Genomic DNA, 14,347 nt, shown 5'->3' on the forward strand with positions numbered 1-14,347 from the left:
CACATGAAATTTATTTAGTATAAAGACAAAATTCCATTCTTGTGACGCCGTAAAAATCGCGCATGTTGTTCGGTTATTGCTCGTAAAACATTTCATGCTTTTTTTTAACTACTTAGCTTCAGTTTCTAAGACGTTAAAAGTCATTTCAACAAAAAATCTTAATCACCAACTAACAATAAACATATCTGTTAATATAATTACTTAAAATTTTATCTCTAATAATTTATATAAAATTTGTGACATTGTTAACAGCTCACAACAAAATTTATTCAGTATAACAACAAAATTCCATCCTGGGCCGCTAGTAACCCCATATAAGTCACGTAAAAAATCGCACATGATGTTCGGTTATTGCTCGTAAAACATTCGAGCTTGTTCGCTGCTTTTTTTTATACATGTGGAAGCTCGTAACATGCGAGAAATCAAGAATAAAGAAAGCCCACGGTTTTCATTTAGATGCAAAACTGGCGTCGGGTCGCCGCGAGCGAATATCAAATTTACTCGTCGCGCATACAGTTACTTACCGCTGGGTATTTTTTACTCGCTGAATATTTTAATAAAGTTGCACTACAATGTGAAGACACGTGCGTATTTACTTTCAAGTTGCAAAACTTTTTACAAACGAAAAGTTGTTGCAATTTTTACGCGTATTTTGCGTTTTTTACTAAAATTTTAGTTTCTTTCCGGTTGAATTTTCCGGTTTGGTAGTTTCAAGGCATTTATAGGCTCTAGAACAGGACTATGTTGAATTAAATCCGCCTTATGCATGTTCACGAGGGTTGATTTTGTAGTATTCTCACAAAAAATGCAAAAAAATTTGATGTTTTGCATAAAATCCAAGTTTTTCCGAATTTTTGGCTTAAGAATGTTGTGCAAACTCAACTTGCAAATTAAAACAAAACATTGCCGTGATGTTATTAAGCGCCTAAACAAATATTATGTTTCACACGCCTAAAAACACCGCCCAAAGTCGTTGTTTTTATAAATTACACACCGATCAGAATAGAAAAACTCTCAACAACAGTGTGAAAATGCTAAATAACGTCACCACCAAGAAAAAGATTGAAGCTTTTGTTGTGCGCGCATAAGATATAACAGAAATATATTCATGGAAATTCACATTGACAAATATTTGAATATTTTATGAGGCGTGATGCACGATGCACAATTCCAATGGATGAAATAAACTCAGATTCCTACGAAACGTTTGTGAGCTTTTACATCAATTTGCTACACAACTTTTTAAAATGTTATTTTAATATCATTTATAAAACAAAATAAAACTAATTTTTATATATTTGTAAAATAACATAGGGTTATATGAGTGGAGGCGCCGGGCATCTATGTAAATACCGATGTTTTACGAATATTTTAAATGCGTTTAATAATCAAGCTGAAATAAAACAAACATGATTGATTCTGGTTATAATTTTTAGGGGCTGCGCTAAGCACCCCTTTCGCTATACAATTTGATGATGTAGGTCGCGCGACGATAACGTCAGCCCCGATGATGTATTGACGGTGGGCGCCGCCAGCCACAATTCACCTTTTCAATTTGCGCCCGGCTGCCCGCGCATACTCGATAATAAATGAAAGCGGCGGCAAAAAATCAACGAATGAAAGACACCGGAGAACAAAAACGCCGAGCGCCACGCGCGTTAACCTGGCTAAGAAAAAGCGTCGCCGTGTTTTATTTCTTCACAAAGCCACCGCATTAATCAGGTGAGCTTTTTTCGTAATAGTTTCTTGAACGTGATTTAATTATTACTTAACACACAATAGAATAGAAGCCAAACTGCTGGCGTAGGTTATTTTAAAAATGATTAATGAAAAAATTGATGATTTTTTTTTGTTGCAGAAAAAAATACAGTTTTTGGAGTGAAATTAGATCATTTTGCAAAGTGAGTTTTCAATTCAATTTCGTCTGTTGTTTAAGCAGATACCCGCTCCGGCTTCTCGCCGTAGAGATATTTATTCGGCTTAAGAACAAGAATTGGAAACGAGCGAATCCACTCGAAGCGAAGAAGGAAAAAAAATTATAGTCCTGGCAGCGCGCGCGCGGCGCGAGACGTGATGGTAAAACAGATACGATTGAAGTAAGGACAAGTTATGTATATTGCGACATAAATTTCACCAGCGTGGTGGCTGAGTATCTTCAGCGTGCGCGTGAAGACGACCAAAGACTCAGAAAGATCGGGGTCGCAGACAACAATAGACAATTTCCCAGCAGTAGAAGTCACACACTCACTCACACACCCAGAGAAAAATACAAAAATGTGTGTCTGGGTTTTGATTTTCTTCAAGGTTGGGGAAATTTCGGAGGCTCGTGGCATCCACGTAGTAATGGTCCAACACGCCGCCTGAATTTCCAATCAAGTCCAATCATATTTTTTTCTCTCTCTCGCGGCCCGCATCTAAATAGCTTAAGCCAAGTAAATGGGGAGCGCAGAGAACCGCAAAAAGGAAATTACCTTTTTTTTAGTGTCACCCCAATGTCGCTGGGGCGAGTTGTATATATTAGAATATTCAATAAATCCTATTCTCATTCGGGTGATAATTTTATTAAAAAGTTACGTTTAACATTCGGCATGAATATTTTTCTTTTTTTTTTTTTCAAAAAAAAAGTTCTGCAGTGCAAAACCTCAATTCTCGGGTTACTGCCGTGTGAAAACTTGAATCACGATCGGAGTCTCAAATAAGAGGCATACTTTTGCTCTGCCAGTGATATTCGAATTCACTCTGCATGCGGATATAACGCCACGTGTCCGCACGTGCAGTACTGCACTCCATACGGAATAAACTCATATCGAGAATTATTCGACACTGATAGCACATATACCATCTGTTAAAATAAATTTAAAAAATTATTTTTATTTATTTTAATTTTTTTCAATCAAAATTTTTTTTCTGAAAAAATTATTTCTGAAAAAAATTTTGCAAAAAAATTATTTTTATGATACTGTGTGAGTGTAATGCGCAATTCACGCTTGTCGTTTCGATATTCGTGGGATCGGTTCATTGCTCGCATTTTCATTTTCATCACACGTTCATGAATGAGAAATATTCGGCGGATCCTTTAATAAAAAAACACACCGCTGGAAATGTGAAAAATATTCCCGCCGAACGATTTCGACGACTAATGCGCACCAAATGACTGCACATATCACCGAAAAAACATAAAAAATATAAAAATATGGTATCTAGTCCACCAAATTAAAAAATAATATTTATGTTATCAAAATTCATTGTGGCAACCATTACTGTGTCGAGATTGAATAATTCATCGCAGCGCAGCGCAATCATTTTTCATTCGCCGTGACTGTTATTATAAAACGATGATTCATTACGTTCGTACTTAAAGAAATGAGTATCGCGCGTGTATTTATTTAACAAGCACGCCGCGCACACCCCAAAAAAGTACTAATTGAGAGCGTTTTCTTTGTTTGCTTTGCGCGCTCGATGCCCGGCGCCTCCACACTATAATTTCCAGTGTAAAAATACATCAAGCAACTTTTAAGTTTTTAAACACCCCGAGAAAGTCTCCGAAACTTTTCACGTGTTATCGAAAACCATCGCACAACTCAAACCGCACCAGGAAAAAAAAAAGATGGAAAACCATAAAGGAAAGCGTAGCGAAGCGTTGACAACGTTCGAAGACTTGGAAGCAAACGCAGCGTGACGACAGCGATGAGAAAAAACTAAACCTGCAGAACCTGTCGACGGGGAAAATACCCTCCTACACCAACACACACACACACACTGAGATAAAATACAGATGATATATTGGTGAAACGAACGAAGGTGTAGTAATAGTTCGGGCGGCGCTGTTAAAGTAGTTTTCTTCGTCAAAAATTTCCGCGCGTCTTCTTCTTTTATCTTTATCATTCTCTTCTAGCTTTTGCGGTTACCGGAAAGTTATACTTCGTACATCAATTTTATTGATTCGATTTCGGCCGATGGAGCGTCGTGGGTGGACGAAAAATAATTGCATTTACGTGAGGAATTAGACACTCCGGAAGCCGGAAACCGCGATGAGATTATACCCTCACACACACACGCAGATAACCTAAAAATGTTTTTCATCACGCGTGCAGGCCCATATTAAATTTCTTAATCATATCCACTTACAAAATCAATAGCTCCCGGCGCCTCCACACTATTAAAACCTATGTTGGAAAAAATTCACTTTGAATTGGTAATAAAATTAAACTTAAACCTTTCGGGGGCGGTGAATGTTGAGAGTATATATCATTGTGTCCTAGGATTTAACACGTATCCTCTAATAGTTCTAAACATTAATTACATTAACAAATCTTATCTGTGCCTTTGCCGCTCCCGAGGAGTAAATCGAGATAAAAGCTGCGTTTACCTTTCGAGCGCAATTTACGTGATGACTTTTCGACATTCGACCTGACCGACGTAAATTATTTCTGTTTCGCGCTAAGAAAGTTTTGCTTTGATGTTTATTCTCGAAAGATTTGAGTGAATAATATTGATATTATACGCCGAGTGTATAATAACACAAATTCTGCAATCATTTGTGTGATATTCTGATCAAAGACTTGCGGTTGCTGAAAGTGAGAGATCATAAATGAATTGAATCGAAGGGTGGTGGTGGTGGAGAGGACGAAGGGTGCTTTTGGGGTGTTCGGGTGCTTTGGTTATGTATTAGTCGTCGGGCGTCGCGATCGATTCTTGGCAATTTCACGCCTTTCAGAGCAGTTACATTAAGCAATGCGCCATGCGACGCACGATGTTCCGCTAAATGACAGACAACACCCTTTGGCAAAAGCAAAGGGATGGTCCTTCTAACCCATATTCCTCAATTTGGAATTTCGGGAAATAAAGATTTCGGGTTTTGAGTCACTCTCGTTAATCTCAGTTCGACCCGTGTTAAATCCTGTTTTAAATTAAAATTCGACAGATAAATTTTTCCACTTGATGTTTTTTTTCTGTGTCCCTAGATATTTTTGCTTTTTATCTACGCCCCGCACGAGATTGAGTTGCGCTCGGCCGTTGAGACAGCAGCTTTTGTCGGATAGTTAATCTTTATTTCCGCGTCCCCGTGAGGACGTCCGAATGAGGCCACGTCGACGAACTAAACGTCACGAACTGAAACCATGACGCTCAGACTTAACGACGGCCGAGGAAAAAATGTGCAAACTAAAAATTTTATTCGCGGCGCGTCATTAAACGACACATTGTTGCGTTATCGTCGCGGCCATTTACCATTTCACCATCGAGTGAATCGCATTGAATAACGAAGTGAATGTCGACGCATTTGTATCCGTCATGGCGGCACCATCGACCGGATAATAAACATTGACTACAGGTGGATGGGTAAATGGCGAAGTTTGGTCATGCGAACCGCCGAATAATGGCGTCGCCTTCGGGTGGAATTCCGCATTGTCGGTGAAAAATACCTTGAGTCACCTTTCTGCGCTTCGAGATTCCATTGGCGCTTAGTCAAAGTCAATGCAAAGACCTCCACTTAATAATCTATATCTTAAAATGTGTAAAATCACAAAAAACACTCTGTATAATATTGGATTTTAATTCTATTTATTCTTCAATTAGAATTTTATCATTTTTAAAATGTTATGTATTGAAAATATCATTTTTTGCATTTTTTTTGTTCAAAAAACAATTTTTTTGCCAGTTTTTTTTCAAAAAATTATTTTTGCTAAAAAAACTAAAAAATTTATTGTTGAAAAAATACACAGTCCTAATATAAATTCTACAACTACAATTTTAAAGTTTTTTCAACGTTATTTTTCTAAATAATCATTTTTTTGCAATTTTTTTGTTCAAAAAACAATTTTTTGCAAATTTTTTTCCAAAAAATCATTTTTGTTAATAAAATGCCCAAAATTAATTGTTGAAAAAATACAGAGTCCTAATATAAATTCTACAACTACAATTTTATAATTTTTTGTACGTTATTTTTCTAAAAAAAACAATTTTTTTGCAAAAAAATAGTAAAAAGTAGCGAAAAAACGTTGTTGATTTTTGTTTTGTTTGTGTTACACACGATGTAATAACCACCATGTTCATATTTGCTAATTCGTAGATTTTTTGGTTATTGACCTAAATTTTGGAAACCCAATATTCCAATTACACTAACAGCAACTACACGCATTATCCTCGTTGAGCGCTCGAGTGGGAATTTCGGCAGCGGCGCATATTTCCAATAATCCACAACCACGTATTTCATCCGTCAATTTTGATTAGGTGTTTATTTAATATCCAACCCAAAAATTAATTTTTTCTAATTATTAAAAATTCTCCAAAAAAACAACATACGAGTAATGATGATTACTAATGAGACTTTTTTTACGATAAAATTTGCATACAAGTAGTCTCACAGTAGTTGTAGTTTGTAAGTTATCAGTTTATGACTTTTTGATGACCGTCGATTTCCGGCCTTCATTATACTTCTGCACGCTGGGATTTTATCCACAAGCGATACGCGATAAATACGATATTATAAGTCCTTTTATGCGACATAAATCACTCGAACGTTTTCGCAACATAATAGACAGCTCAATAAAGTGCGAAAATAAATCCCACGAGGGTTGCGTTGATCGTGACGCTTGATATAAGAAGCATTTTTCCCACTTTCCCCATTTTCTAATATCTATATAATATAAACTTGAATCTGATTCGATTCCATTCCGAAATTCGAATTTTTTTTGATTTTCTCCACGCACGCGATGCTTATCAATAATTTCACGTTTTAATCAAAACACTTTCGTGGAACTCAATCATCACATGCAGGTGCGGTGCATACTTAGTGAAAGAATAAAAAAAAAACTGAGTAATCTTTTTGGTTCGATGAAAGCACGGAAAAAATTGGATAGAAAAAGTTGAAGCAAATTACAGATGCAAATTGAACACTGGCCCCGAAACGCACACGCCAACCCCCCGTGGATAATAAAAAAAAGAACCCGTACGAGAGGAGTCAACTTTGAGGTAAAAAACCGCGGATGCGAAAAATCGCCGCGCAGAAATCGAATTAGCAACTTTGTTTTGTTTTCGCCGGTGGAGTTTAAATTTTAATCCGGTTTGACTTGCGAAATTAAATCCGGATAATAAAGATGGAATAATTCATTGGACTTGAGGTGTTTTATGAAGGCGCCGGGCGCATGAATGCAAAAAAAGAAAGCCGGGCCCGGAGTGAAAAGATCGAGTGCAACTCTTGCGGTTCCATTGGGAACCGTATTAATTTCAATTTGCGTTCGCCCGAGCGCGGCGACATAGATTTAATGCAGTCTTTCATATTCGCCGTGAGAAAAATCGTCCAATTAACAATGCGGTGAAAAATTAAACAAATATTTTCTCATCTTTTTATTAAGATTCGAAAAGTGAGTATAAATATATTTTGTATTCCAACGTTTATATTTATTTGTCGCACGTACATATGTACAATACAACAAACGAAAGACGCTTTGGTGGAGGCGACGGTCGCCGGTCTGGTGGCAGCGCAGCCGAAATAATAAAATGCGCACGCCCGGAAAATATGCCCGTCGGTGCGTCTTGCATATTCAACGCTCGTAAAAATTACATGCGTGTGCTGCAGCAGCCGCTGTGCGCCGTTCTGGGATATGAGAGATGTGCGATGCGCGACTTCCGGCCGCAGCACCAAGAAGATCATGACGTTATAAAACGCCAACTGGAAACTAGATGGTAATAAAGACATATATTAAAAAACAAATGGAAATAATAATGTTGTAAAAGCTAGAAATTTGTTTAAAACGGTGGGCGACAAAATATTACGTGTAACACACTCAAAAATATTAAAATTTTTATGTTTTTTCACAAAAATTTAATTTTTTCATAAATTTTTGCAAAAAAAAATTTTTTTGACAAAAGGGCATTGTTCCAGCTTTGAATACAAATTAATTTAAGCGTTCGATAGTTTCCGCTTCCGCTTCTGCTTCCGCATCAGTAATATTATTCACAATGAGTTATAAAATATTTCATTTTTTTCTTCAATTTTTTTTTTTCTTTTTTTGAAAAAATAATAAGACGATAGAAATGCAAGTAGAAATAGTGGAATGATAGTAAAGCGACAACGTAGCGTAAATGCACTCGCATGCGGATCGGAGATTGCCGTTATTGCGAGTCGAAGCTCGAAGCGCACAAAATAAACATGCACTTGCATGCACGCCCGGCGCCTCCACCCGAATAAGCGACTTCATTTGTATTGCGCTTTCAAATGCGACATCGAATCAGCATCGGCACCGGAGAGATAACCCTACGAACTAAACAATTTTCTGTTGCGCATTGTTAACTCGCCGGGATAAAACCGTCCATTGCTTCAAAGCTTCACAAACAATTCAATCGATTGCATAAAAAAATATATTCCATGTATTTAGGATAAAATGAAACTATTTTGATTTTTTTAATATAATTTGGCATCGCTTGTGGAATTATTAACAAGATAAACTTTGTAAATCAAAACCAGCGCCAGCGCGCGTCCGAGTTCATTGTAGTGAAAAATTAATTTAATAGTTATGAGTCTAGCGGCGTAATAAAGTCGAGTCGTCGTTCGGTAAATTCCCATCCGCATGCGGGCAACCCGAGCGACGAATACATTATTTCTTTTGAAAACGCTCGCCAGCCGAAAATAACTCGCAGCGCTAACTGCACGCTATATGTCCGGCGCCTTCACCATCACCATCACAACTAGAGTTGGATGCAGTTGTCGCAAAGTTTCATCTGTCAACCCGGCGTGCAGTTCTAATAAAGCAACATAATCTCTTTGCTACAACGTTTCATTACACACCGAATTGTATTAAAATTTAATCACTTAAAAAAATGATAAAAATATCGACATGCGATGAATTTGAGAGATTGTTGGCGGCAGGCACGGAAAGTGTTCGTTATCGAGATAATTTGGGTTATGATAATTGCGCACCAATGCCGAGTTGACAGCTGCGCGAGATGGACGACACCCGCCGCCTCCACTCTTGCCGCCTCCAGCTGCTCTCGTTCATTACGATCATTTCCACACGCATAAACGTGCCGTGCGGTTAATCGCCGCCTGGCGAACGTAAAACCTACCCTACCTACCCTTTCTATTGTCTGTCAGACATTTCCGGCCATCAATAAATTGAAAACAAAAAAAATCATCACATTTTTATGCTTCTTTCAGCCATGAATAAAGAAATAATCAGTCAACTCTAAAAGTTTCAACGCGATAGTTTTTTTCTTTATGCGCGCCGCAAACGCGAAATTTATTTCCCATCACATCAGATGTCACATGCATGCGCACAATAAAATGTAAAATACATAACCATGAGGCAGGAAACAGCCGAAAAGCTGAGAGAGGAAAAAAAAACGCAAATGCGGAATTCACGAAGAAAAACAGAAATAAATGAAAAGACGCCGGCGCGCAAAAGAAGAGCGCGTCGAGATCTATATAATGCCGCGCGATAAAAATAACAATAACAACTTAGTGTTCCTGTTTTTTCCCTTTTTAGCGTCGTTCTGCGCGCGTCTCCCCCAGCGCCTCCACCACTGCGGAATTATTTTAATAAAAGTTTGAATTTACGACGAATAAAAGTCAAATGATTGTCTTGATATCTTTAAAAGTTTATAAATAAATTGATATAACGACCAGGTAACCATTGCGTTTTTCTTCTTTCTTGCTGCCCTTAAGTCTTGTATTATTCATTGCGCACTTGTTTTTGCAATTTTCAACTGTGCCACATAAGTATCTCAAAACAAAGGCAAAAAAAAAGAAAAACAATAAGCCTTTACTGCAAACGACGCCATTGCAATCAAGAACCCTTTCGCTTTGATAACTTTAGCATTATTAAACTTTTTTTTCTTCTCTGTAGGGGTTACTATCGCAATGCAAATCTTTTGAGTAGAGGTGCGAAAAAATGCCACGGTTCCTTATGTCATTAGGCGCAACCTACAAGCATCCTTGAATCCTTTTAGCATTTAACGTTAACGCAACCTTTGCGTTTCATTTCGTTCTAGTGTTTTGAGTTTAACAACACACAACACAAAAACGTCCTTAGACTTAATTACATAACTGGATTGTGGAATCAGAGTTAGTGTGTTATGAAAATAATTATTTTGAGATTGGTGCAAAGGTAATATGATAAAATTGTCTTACATAATCAAAGTTTGACAATAAATTTGACCAAAGACGTGAACAACAGGACGAACGTTGAGCGTAATAATCATAATCGTTATATGCGCGTTGGAAAGTTTGTGCGCCGCCACCGCGAGTGACTTGATGGCCGAAAGTTTCCGTGCAACTTTGCTGAAGACGTCGATTGGTCGCACCTGCTCGGTGAGCGCTAATAACAAATCGATTTACATATTAAACATGCACACACCATATCTACTTTTATTATTGTTTTGAAAAAAATTAGATCATTTTATTTTAAATCAATTTTTTTCTTAAAATTTTGAAAAATTTTACTTTTTTGACAAAAAATTTTTGAAAATTTTGGGAAATATTATTTAAAAACAAAATTTTTAAGTAAATTAGTCTGGAAACCTAAAATTTTGCTAAAAATTTCGAATAAATTTGTTTTAAATCAATTTTTTTCTTAAAAATTTTACTTTTTTGACAAAAAATGTTTGAAAATTTTGGGAAATATTATTTAAAACCAAAATTTTTAAGTAAATTAGACTGGCAACCCAAAATTTTGCTAAAAATTTTGAATAATTTTGTTTTAAATCAATTTTTTTCTTAAAATTTTGAAAAATTTTGAAAAATTTTACTTTTTTGACAAAAAATATTTGAAAATTTTGGGAAATATTATTTAAAACCAAAATTTACCAAAATTTTAAAGTACATTAGTCTGGCAACCTAAAATTTTGCCAAAAATTTTGGAAAATTTTCTTTTGAATCAAATTTATTGAAAAAAATTTGAAAAATTTCGAAAAATCAAATTTTTTTTGCCAAAAAAGCTTTCAAAAATGTCGATATAATTTTTAATTATTTATTTATAACAAAATATGTCCTATATTTTTCTGACAACCAAAAATTTTGCAAAAAATGTTGAAAAATTAAATTTTGAAAAAAAAATTTCCGAAAAATTTCCCAAATCTTTAAACAATTTATTTTTTAATGACAAAAAATCAGTTTTTCAAAAATCTTGGGTTTGAATCTTGTTATTATTTTGAAAAAATAGTAAATTTTACTTCCCTGAAAATTCTTGCTTGTAAGTTGTAAGCATTGAAGTGCAACTTGAGGACACAATGCGAGAATACAATGCGCGAAAGAAGGGAGAGTCGGTCGCGCGGAATGAGAGCACATTTATTTCGATAAAGTGCGGAACGACGCCGGCCCGACCATAAAGCTCAAATAATGGTCGTCGTACTTTTACCTTTGCCGCGCTCGAGTGGAAGCCCGCCGACCGGAGGACGTCGACACGTACTGGGGGTGCTCTTGTAGGTCCACTAGAAGAGATAGTCCAATCAGTCTAATTCGAAGGCACACGGACCGACACCCGGGTCCTTTATGTCGGCCACTTTTCTGATCAGCCGGTTTTATTTTTCTGACCTTTAAAGCAAAAAAAATCAATTTTTGAACAAATTAAGTTATTTTACGTTAATTTGATTAATTAATATGCATGTTTAGGATGTAATAGATACAATTTACATAATTACACCTTAAGGACTTGATTATCCTTGGAATATATTAGTTAAACACAAGTTGTAATCGATAGTTTGTGTGTGTTACGCTTTCAAACAAAAACTATTCAAGATATTTTAACAAGACTTAACAATTTTATAGTTTATAAATTATATTGTAACATAGAGTGATTTTTATGGGGATATTTTTATTTTTAAGGGTTGAAAATAAGGGTTGAAAATAGAAAATGCACATATTTGCATAAAATTGACAAAAGTAAATAGTTGTAAAGTTAATTACATTGCTTGGTTATTTGTATTGCTTTGTGAATCCATTATCCTTGTAAACGAGAGTGCGAGAAGTGCGAGGACGAGCACAAAGTACACACAAAACGCTCGAATTCTAATTACACGCGTTCCCAGCTGCACCAGCACCCGTACTAGTTGTAGGTTATTGCATTTGCCGCCTTCTCCTCCGCCTTTGCCTAGTGCCGGGCCCGAAAATGCCAAAACGCGTTGGTTCCTATCATGCATGCTCTTGCGCGCATCCTTCCTTTGTTTCATATCCTTCATTCTTCCGCACACGTGCAGGCAGGCAGGCAGTAGACTCGCATTAAACGTTTAACTCATCACTGTGTACAGTGTTCATGCCCTGATATGTGACGGTGTGGTAACGTGTCAAGTCGTGAAGACAACACGAGACGAACGCCAGGACGCCAGGATGCATGCGATAATGGCGCCGCCTGCTATTAATTAACTCCTTGCTGAAAAGGTGTCAGCGTTGTCTGTCATCTACTTCTGGTGTCGACTATCATAACTAGACAATTTAATTATAGTTTTAAATAAGAATTTACCAAAAATTTGGGTTTTTGCAGAAAAATTTTAGGAAATTTTTGTTTTTTCTTAAAATTTCTGCAAAATTTTGGAAAATTTTTAATTTTTGACCAAAAACTTTATTTTGAAAAATATTATGTTAAAAAAAATTTTGACAAAATTTTAGGTAATTTTATTCAAAAACCAAGTTTTTCTGAAAATTTTTTTGAAATTTTGCAGATTTTTCTTATTTTTGACAAAAAAAAACAATTTTTAGAATAAAATTTACCAAAATTTTGGATAAATTCTTTTCGGCAACTAAAAATTTAATAAAAAACTTGATCAAATTTTGGAAAATTTTTAATTTTTTTGACCAAAAATTTTATTTTGGAAAATTTTAGGTAAAATATTATGGTAACAAAAAATTTTGCCAAAATTTTAGGTAATTTTATTCAAAAACCAATTTTTTCTGGAAATTTATTTTAAATTTTGCCGATTTTTCTTATTTTCGACAAAAAAACACAATTTTTAGAACAAAATTTACCAAAATTTTAGATAAATTTTTTTCGGCAACTAAAAATTTAACAAATAATTTGGTCAAATTTTATTTTAAACTAAATTTACCCAATTTTTTAGTTTTTAAAACTTTTTTTGCAAAAAAACTAATTTTCCTAAAATTTAACTTATAATTACTTAAAAACCAATTCCAAAAGTATTTAAACCAAACATAACCTACTTTATACCCAGGTCAGCCGTGAGTTAACCGGATGAAAAAGCTCGGTGAATGGAATTACGACGTTCGTTATTTTGAGCAGCCGGAGCTTTCACCATAGCTTGATGATGATGACGACGCCAGAACTGGGAAATCTAGGATTTTCCTCTCTCTTGCATTATAAAACGCCATTCCTCACCCCTGCGGGTCACATGTTTACATTTCGGTTTTACGTTTAAATTCCGAAACGCTCGACATTTTCTAAAAGCTCACAAAACACACAAAACACACAAACCTTGTGCTGTATTCACTCACAATTTTTCCACTCCCACAACGCACAAAATGACTCTAAAAGGTGAAAAGTATATTCCTCTAGTTTTAGATGATGTAATGTGAAAATGAAAATTTGCACGCGCGGAAACAAAAAGCCGGGCGGCGCGCGTGCACGTCATTATATAATATGGAAAATTCAATTTTCATATTTCCTGGTGATATATCGACGAATTATGTTAATATTAAATATTAAACGCGCGTTACTTCCAGTATTAATACTTCGGCTGCTAAATCATCCCCTTAATACTGTTTGATTTATTCGGGCGCGCTCCTTCGGCTCCGACGACGACCAACAGGCCACCCCCACACGTTTCCTTCTCCTCTACGTCGGCGACGATCTGCTGAATATCAAAATACCGCCGTTGCCACCGCCCGCCATTTGCTATAAATATTTTCCACTTACCCAGCAGTGTAGTGGGATCGTGTTACCTAAGAAAAAAAAAAACGACTCAAGTGAACAAGTGTGAATGCGCTCTTCGATTTTTTGCCCGGTTTTCTTCAGCGGCGCGTCGTTTAGTAGCAATATGCAAAGTGTGCAAAGAAAGCTAAACTGAATGAACTTTTTTTTCTTCGCTTTTTACGAATTGCAAATGTATCGTTTTCGCTTTCATTGCGCCTGCGGCCAGAGGGAAAAACAGAGCTTTTCGTCGCGTCTGCACAAATCGCACATATTGAATCGAAAAAACGAAAAAAATGTGGATTACTATTGGGAACAACGTCAACATTTATTTATAGAACAAAAATTGATTTTTAAACGTTTTTGAAATAAAAATAAAAACTTTTGAATCAGATTTAAAAAGAAAAACATTTGTGTTGTTTTTTGTTTTACAGTTTGATAAATGTTTCAATTAAGCTAAATTACACTTGATTCAATCCGGATGTCGAGTC

Source organism: Atheta coriaria, unplaced genomic scaffold, assembly GCF_025399875.1.
Source record: "Atheta coriaria isolate IRGN ID8LTWV9N9 unplaced genomic scaffold, Caltech_Dcor_3.1 hic_scaffold_4_pilon, whole genome shotgun sequence".
Lineage (NCBI taxonomy): Eukaryota > Metazoa > Arthropoda > Insecta > Coleoptera > Staphylinidae > Dalotia > Dalotia coriaria.